Consider the following 7,853-nt stretch of genomic DNA (forward strand, 5'->3'; position numbering starts at 1 on the left):
GACCACGAGTACAGCACGAGTATCGCGAGATTACTCGGTCCCCGCCGAGTAGCCCGAGTACAGTGATACTCGTGCGAGTACCGAGTAGTAACAAGCATACTCGCTCATCACTAATCATGAAGTCACAAAGATGAGACTCAATTTAAGTAATTCTCATAATACAGTCATTGTGATGTCACAATGTAAGTCGCCCAAAGACCACTCAGCACCAGACCTTTTGCCTCAGAGTTACTGAAGAAGAATAAGCAGACGCCCAACGTGGGGCTCAAACCCACAACCCTGAGATTAAGAGTCTCATGCTCTACCGACTGAGCTAGCCGGGCTTCTAAAGAGAGTTACTGAAGACTGGAAATAAGCAAATTGAATTTTCCCCAATTTTACAAAAATCTCTTATTCTCCATTTTAATCCAAACTAATTCAGCAAGATGACATCCAGCTCCAATTTTTCTGAACCATAGAGGACCAGTCAAACAGTTAAAACATAGTGATGGGTGGATTCACAGGTAACTGGGATTGGTGGGTCTAACCGTTGAAAAATAATAAAACCGGTTCCGGCCTGGAATTGATCCCGGTTATCTGGCCAGATGCCGGTCACATATAAGTTTATGGGAGCCAGAATCCAGCACTTAAAAATGGTGGTAGTAGGGGTGGGGGATTGGAAAAAATTGCTTCATATTGTCTCTGGCGAGGCTGTAACTCATTTCGGGTGGCTCATTCTACTCCGGGGGCCACTCATCATCCCTCATCTATATGCACTGCTTTCCTTGCTCACTGGCAATCCCTACGTCGACGCACCCCCAACCTGTTTTTTATGGGGTTTTTTCCCAAGTTGCTGGATTTGGACCATTACCTGGAGTTCCCTGAGAATTCCGGGCCTGGGCCCGGCCTGGTACTCAGGTACTTTTGAAACAGAGCAGATCCTGAATTTTACAGTCAGGGTTTGCTCATCACTATTGAAAAGTATTAATAAAACTCACCTTACAGCTCATATGTCCCACCACCTCCGCAGCCCACTGTCTGGTCCTCTGTGTCATCTCTTTATCTCTTGAATACCATAGCTGTGGATTGAATTTCCTTGAAAAATTTGCATGATTTTACTGTAGATTGTGAAGTGACCATTCTTAGGTTCTGCACCTTAGCAGGGGTTCTGGCTCTTTATAGTGTGTGCAATCAGTGGCTGTAGGACCTGGTAAAAACTGATCAGTGCAGGTGTCAGGAGTATATAGTACAAGTAATAAATAAAAGAAGAACTTGGCACTCTAAAATTAATATGAGGAAGTTATTACAGGCAGTCCAGAAAAATTATAACGTTTCAATCCCTATATGTGGTTCTTCATCAGACGCTAAAATTAGACAAATACAGAAAAAAAGAAAATTAACATATAGGTGTGACTTTCCAAGCTAAACTGTAGCAAAAGAATAACACACATTTCATATTAATCATCATATGAATATCATATCCAACCTTATTTACGTCATAATACAGAAATATATAAGAAAAGTAATTGGCTAGTCCGAAATTCAAGCCTTCTTAGAGGACCAAAAGATAGAATAAAAAGTAAAAAAAGATTTTTAATATATATTAAAAATCTTTTTTTACTTTTTATTCTATCTTTTGGAAAAAACTTGGAAAAAATATTGAGTAACCACCGTAAAGAGAAAGAAAATTGAAATATGTAATTGCAGTGTTTAGGTCACTGTCTATATACCTTTGCTTCCTATTACTCGATGCTGGGGATATTTCATATATGTTTATCAAGCCTTCAGTGCAAGCAGGTGGCTTGCATACATCTGGAGAAGCTTGGTGCTTGTTGCAGTTTCTTTCCCTGAGTCAAGTGGAGTTGTTTGTTCTTTTCCATTGTTTGTTATCCCTGTGCGTCCTTTAGTGCCTAGTGGGGTTGACGAAGAGCTCATCCCATCCGCTCCCCCTACGTAGGGCCCAGATCAGGGTCAGCCTAGAGTCAGGTATCCGGCTAAGTGCATAGGTGCAGAACCTATTTAGTACAGTTAGGAAACCCATGGCCTAGCGGTTGGCTTAGCCAGAGTTCACCATCTCCCCCTTCCCTTTTGCCGTTCACTTGGTACTTCCCCATACCTAGCATGACAAAAGGTAAAACATTACAAGTCTTGGAAAAGAGGAACACAGAAAATAAAATTCTACTTTTTTTCACCACCAAAATTGAACAGGTTTTGTGTGTTCGTATCTATATTGCCATAGAGAATAGCAATGTCGGAATTGTGTATTTTTTACAATTTCACCAAAATTTTATTTATTTTTCTATTTTTCAGTGCATTGCATGATAAAGTGAATGCTGTAGTTCAAAACTATTAATTGTGCTCCAAAAAAAATCAAGGTTTCATATAGCTATGTAGGGAAAAAATGAAAAAAAGTTATGGCTCCTGGAAGTGTGAATGTCAACAATAGAGCTCCTCAGCGGTAGAGAATAATCAAGTCAAGTAGGCAACGTGTATGACATTACAATGTATATATATATATATATATATATATATATGTATATAAAAAAATCAATATAAGACTATAATGATATTCACTATTTTTTAGCAAAAAAATCTGGACATCAAGGCCATCATGATGATGAGAATGTGACATAGACCATTATGTGTTGGCTTTGTGTTTTATCTTACTTTTTTGTGGCACTTAATTGCTCTTCTGGATATTTTCATGAGTGGACGAGTCTTGTGATTTTAGTGAACAACAGGCGATTGGCAAACAGTTTACGGGCTGCATCGTCTTCTTAGGTTCCCTGTGGGCTGATGGCTGCAAATAACCTCTATAATGGTGTCAGACCCAATACACGTCCATCATGAGTCACTGAGAAATATCCTACTGACAAACACAGATAGACAGGACAGTCGTTCTCGTAGTCAGGCTACACTTCCCATACCTCCAGTAATTAATGAATGTTTGTAATTTTAAATATAATTGAAATTGAAATTGAAATTAAAAATAATAAAAAAAATAAACAATAAATTATACCTATTATCATACGCTGTCCGGATCCGCAGATGCGGATTACTTCTACAGCGTCGGACTCTGTTCACATTGCAGAGTCCGACAGGCAAGCTGGTCTCTCTTAAGTGCTCAGCTCCGCTGGGCGTCGGCTAAGTTGTTTCACTGCCCCCAGCCGTGCAGGGGTTAATCCTTTTTGGAGCAGTGTATGACTCTTCCGAGAGGCAGGTTGCTGATTACCTTCCAAAGGTGGTCTCCCCCTATTTAAGGCTAGGGATTGTAGTAGAAGATCGCCGAAGATTGTTTCTGCTAGCAGTTGCAATATCCCAGTGTCTGTGGTGATCCTCCATTTGGTGACCAGGGATTTGTTGTCTGCGCTGTATGAAAGTTCCCTGGTGTGACTTTCTCCTTCCCCTTTGGTTTATCCCCTCCAGTGTTTTTTTGTCTCCCCCCTGGGGATATTTGCGGTGTGAGTAAGTTTCAGTTTCATCCCCTTGTCTTTGTCTTGTGGGAGGGTTATTAATTTGTGTCCTGTCCAACCCTGGTTTGGGGGTGCAAGTGTATTAGGTAAGGGACCAACAGGAAACAGGGCCAGGTTGTGGACACGGACATCCCTACCATTAAGGGTACCTCCAGGGTGAGGGTGAAAGCAGGGGTCCCAGTCTTAGGGCCAACATCGGTCCCCGTGTCCCCTACTCATCCGTGACACTTATTTGCCATGTTCTGTGGTTTAAAAGCTGAGCAACTCAAGTTTTTCAAGTCTAAAAATATTTTCTAGATGAAAATCCGTCAGAAAACTAATATGCCAAAACTACACAATGCAGATAAATACTACCAACACAATAAGAAAACACGGTGTAAACTGAGACTATCATTGATACTTTCCAGCTTCCAATTATGCTATAGTAAATCCTTTTTATATCACCTGTCAGGTGTAACATGACCAAGGCATAAGGTTAAATACAAAGAAAAAGGAAGATACAAAAAGAAGAAAAAAGAAATGTTGAACATCCATCCTATAATGGATCAAGAAATGGTCATGTATTGAATCAACAAAAAATCAGTTAGATGAATTCACAACTGGCTTAATGATAGGACACAACGAGTAATACTAAATGGATACACATCAAGCAGGAGGAAAGTCAAAAGCCGGGGCCGCAAGGCTCTGTCCTGGGCCCAGTGCTGTTTACTATCTTTATAAATGATCTGCATAACGGAATTACTGGGAAACTTATAAAATTCACAGATGATACTAAGATAGGAGGAATAGCCAACACTAGAGAGGAAAGAGAGAGCGGATTCAAAATAATCTAGACACATTCAAACAATGGGCCGAGGAGAACAGTATGGTCTTTAAGAGGAACAAATAAAAAGTCCTACATCTGGGTAACAGAAATGTAAAAAGCATATATAGTATGGGAGGATTAGGACTAGGTGATAGCACCGGGGAAAAGGACTTGGGCAAAATAGTGGATCCAAGATTCAACATGAGCCAACAGTGAGGAGCTGCAGCTAAAAAGGCCAACAAAATTCTGGGATGTATCAGGAGAAGCATTGAATCTAGATCAAGAGAGGTAATTATTCCCCTAGACTCTGCCCTGGTCAGACCTCACCTGGAATACTGTGTATGTGGCGCCCCTGACCTGGTCAGGCACCACTGAGTACTGCACCCATGCTGGGGACAGTACAATACAGGTAATCCAGAAGGCTGACAGGGGTGTGGAACACAGGCGCATAGTGATCAGGTCTCACACATGTACCCATGAGAGGACCCCTGGGGATCCCAGGAGGGGGCAAGCCTTCACCTTCACTGGAATAGTGGAGGGGGTAGAGCCTCCATCTCCTCTCAAGGGGTGTGGTAAGAGAATCTGGTTGCTAGGTGGCGTAGGCAAGAACAGGAGAGGAGGGGCAGTGAGTCAGTTAGAGCAGAACTCCATAGGGCTCAGTGAGGAGCAGACCTGTGGGGCTGTTGCTGTCTAACAGCGCCCGCGCAGTGGCTACAGACGGGGGAGAACGGTCAACTAGGAGTGCTGCCTGAAAGCCAGCTTCAGCTAGAGAGTGCACGGAGTGGGAAGTAAGGAGACTGCTAGAGAGCACCAGGCCCAACCGGGCGGCAGATCCCGAAGCGGGGATAGATTCAACTTTCTTCTGCTAAACCTGCCGGTGTGGGGCCCTTAAAGCCCACACCACAACACTACAAAAGCCGCAGCCACGTAACCGCAAGTTAGGGCCCATAGGTCACAGGAGGCAAGAGGCTGGAGTGGCCTGGCCCGGGGAACAAGCACACGGCAAAACAAGAAGGGGAGAGAGGCTTGGAGCATCTTCCCTGGGTGACCCCCATAGGGACTCAAAGTCGGGGTCACCCCAAACCACCAAGGGCTAAGGAAGGCGAGTTTGTAGTCACCCTCATACAGTCAGCCGGAAGGATACCTGGTTCCCACCTGGTTCATCCCAGCTACGCCCGGGTTACTCACCCTGCCACCTGAAGTGAGTAAAAACCCTGAAAGACACTTTGCCTGTGTGTGGTCATTCTGCGACTTGTGGTACTACAGCTTTACAAAGGGCCCTGGGGCTTGCCTCACTCTCAGGAGGCTACTACACCCGACTGCACCCACCATCAGCCCCAGGCGTCCTCTAACCTGCAGTGGCGGTCCCCTCTGACCGCAAATACTGAGAGTGGCGTCACGATCAAAAACTGAAGATTCCCTACCTGTGACCAGCACCAGCTACGTGGAGTCCCTGAAGGTATGCACTGATACAACACCCGTGGGGCTTCACATCTGGCGTCACGAACAGGATAAGGACTAGACCTGTTCAGACAGGTGACCATGTGCCTAGGCGGTCCGCTTGAAAAATTGGAAGCGCCGCCATATTGCCACCATGAAAAGCGCGCTGAAAAACAACAGCAGCCCGCGCTGGGAGAAGTTACCGCCCACGAAGAGGTGTGGCTACCCAGAGATCCCCTGCGGAGTTCTGACCTTGCCAGCTATGAGAGTGGAAGCGTCGAGAGACGGCGGGAAGGAAAGGAAGCCACAAGCCTGCTGCTGGGAGAGGAGCTGCTGAAAGAGGCAGAGCAGAAACTGGACAGCTTGTTACAGGAGGCAGCGAAGAGTCCACTGCTGGGAGACCGTGCAGAAGACGGCGCAGAAGAAATGGCGTCTGACCGCAGGAACCCAGAACCAGGCTCCGCTGCCTGGTGGTACCGAGAGCTGGCCCAGTTTTGCAACCGGCTGGAGACCCGGGTCGTGGAGCAGATTCGGGAGGAACGGATGGAACTGCAGGAGCTGACCGCGGCGGTTCGGGCCTATGAAGGGAGAGCTGCATGCCGAGTGTCAGACAGGACGGCGACGACGCAGACCCCGATGCTGTCACCGGTGGGTGAGTCAAGTGATGCCCCGGCTAGCGCAAGTGCCCCGACCCCTGCTGCCACGTCCGCGGTCCCTGAAGAGGCGCCCGGCGCGGCGACGCTGAACCAGGCCGCAGCCACGCCAGGTGCGGCCCGCCAAGCCCCGGCCGCCGCAGCGATGCCCTGCTCGGCCCACCAAGACCCGGTCCCTGCAGCAACGCCCAGTCCGGCCCGCCAAGAACTGGCCGCAACAGCGACGCAGATCCAGGCCGCCGCCACGCCAGGCTCGGCCCGCACAGACCAGGCCGCCGCCATGCCAGGCGCGGCCCGCCAAGACCAGGCCGCCGCCATGCCGGGCGCGGCCCGCCAAGACCAGGCCGCCGCCATGCCGGGCGCGGCCCGCCAAGACCAGGCCGCCGCCATGCCGGGCGCGGCCCGCCAAGACCAGGCCGCAGCCCCGCCGGGTGCGGCCCGCCAAGCTCCGATCACTGCAGCGACGTCCAGCCCAGCCTGCACAGAGCCCCCTGCAACAGCGACACTGATCCAGGCCGCCGCCATGCCAGGCGCGGCCCGCCAAGACCAGGCCGCCGCCATACAAGGCGCGGCCCGCCAAGAAGAGAAGACTACCTTATCATTTTCCCCGGCCTGCAAGGCCAGAGCAGACACCGCTCCCCGGTCCACAGAGGTCCCTGATAGGCAGCCCACGGTGGGTGAAGACCCTGCATATTGGCAGATGAAGGCTGACCTGGAGGCCAAATTTCCACAATGGCTGGTGAGCCAATACATACCCCCTCCGCATACCCCAAAGAGTCTCCTGATAACTCCTGCAGCAGCTACACCAAGGAGTCCCTCACCTGGGCCGGCCGAAGAGCAGCCATCCCCGGCACTGCCACAGCTGGAGTGCCAGGAAGAACTAAGGGGGAGAGGAGGCCAGGGAGCAGAAGGGTTGACTCCGACTCCAGTGTCACCAGTAGCAGTTGTGTATTCAGAGCCGGAAATGCTGCCATACTCCCGCTGGGACGAGGAGGACCTGACCCCCTCTGCAGAAGAAGAGCTGCCTAAGAGCTTCACCTGGGAGCCCACAGGCATGGATCCAGCCCGCAAGACACGGCGCAGAAGAACACAGTTTGCTCCAGCACCACAGTCTCCTGAACAGAGAGCAGTCACCGCCAGAGACCTAAAGGAGAAGCGTTTGTTGAGAGAGTCCAAAGCCCAGGCTAGAGGACCCCTGTGTTATGGCGTAGTGGAAGATTTCAACTTGAAAAGTGGTTATGGCTTCATTGTAGCACCAGGAATAAAAGAAGGGATATTTGTAAACCGCAGAGATGTGAACGCTCATCTGCCAAGAGGACACCCTTGCAGAAATCTAAAGATGGGAGATTCCGTTCAGTTCACCCTGCATCAAGGCGAACGAGGACTGTATGCTTTGGGCGTAACGCTATGTCCCAACAAACCTTACAGCCATCCCCTGCAACAAGAAAGACAAGAAAGACAAGAAAGACAAGAAAGACAAGAAAGACAAGAAAGACAAGAAAG

At 48.6% G+C, this 7,853-nt stretch overlaps 1 non-coding gene across 1 annotated transcript; it reads right to left on the reverse strand.

Moving 5' to 3' along the window:
• Positions 1-250: 250 nt before the first annotated feature.
• Positions 251-323, reverse strand: TRNAK-CUU (transfer RNA lysine (anticodon CUU)). The gene has a single exon. It is a non-coding gene; the product is annotated as a tRNA-Lys (tRNA).
• Between the last annotated feature and the right edge of the window lie 7,530 nt (positions 324-7,853).

Source organism: Anomaloglossus baeobatrachus, chromosome 3 (assembly GCF_048569485.1).
Source record: "Anomaloglossus baeobatrachus isolate aAnoBae1 chromosome 3, aAnoBae1.hap1, whole genome shotgun sequence".
Taxonomy (NCBI): Eukaryota; Metazoa; Chordata; class Amphibia; order Anura; family Aromobatidae; genus Anomaloglossus; species Anomaloglossus baeobatrachus.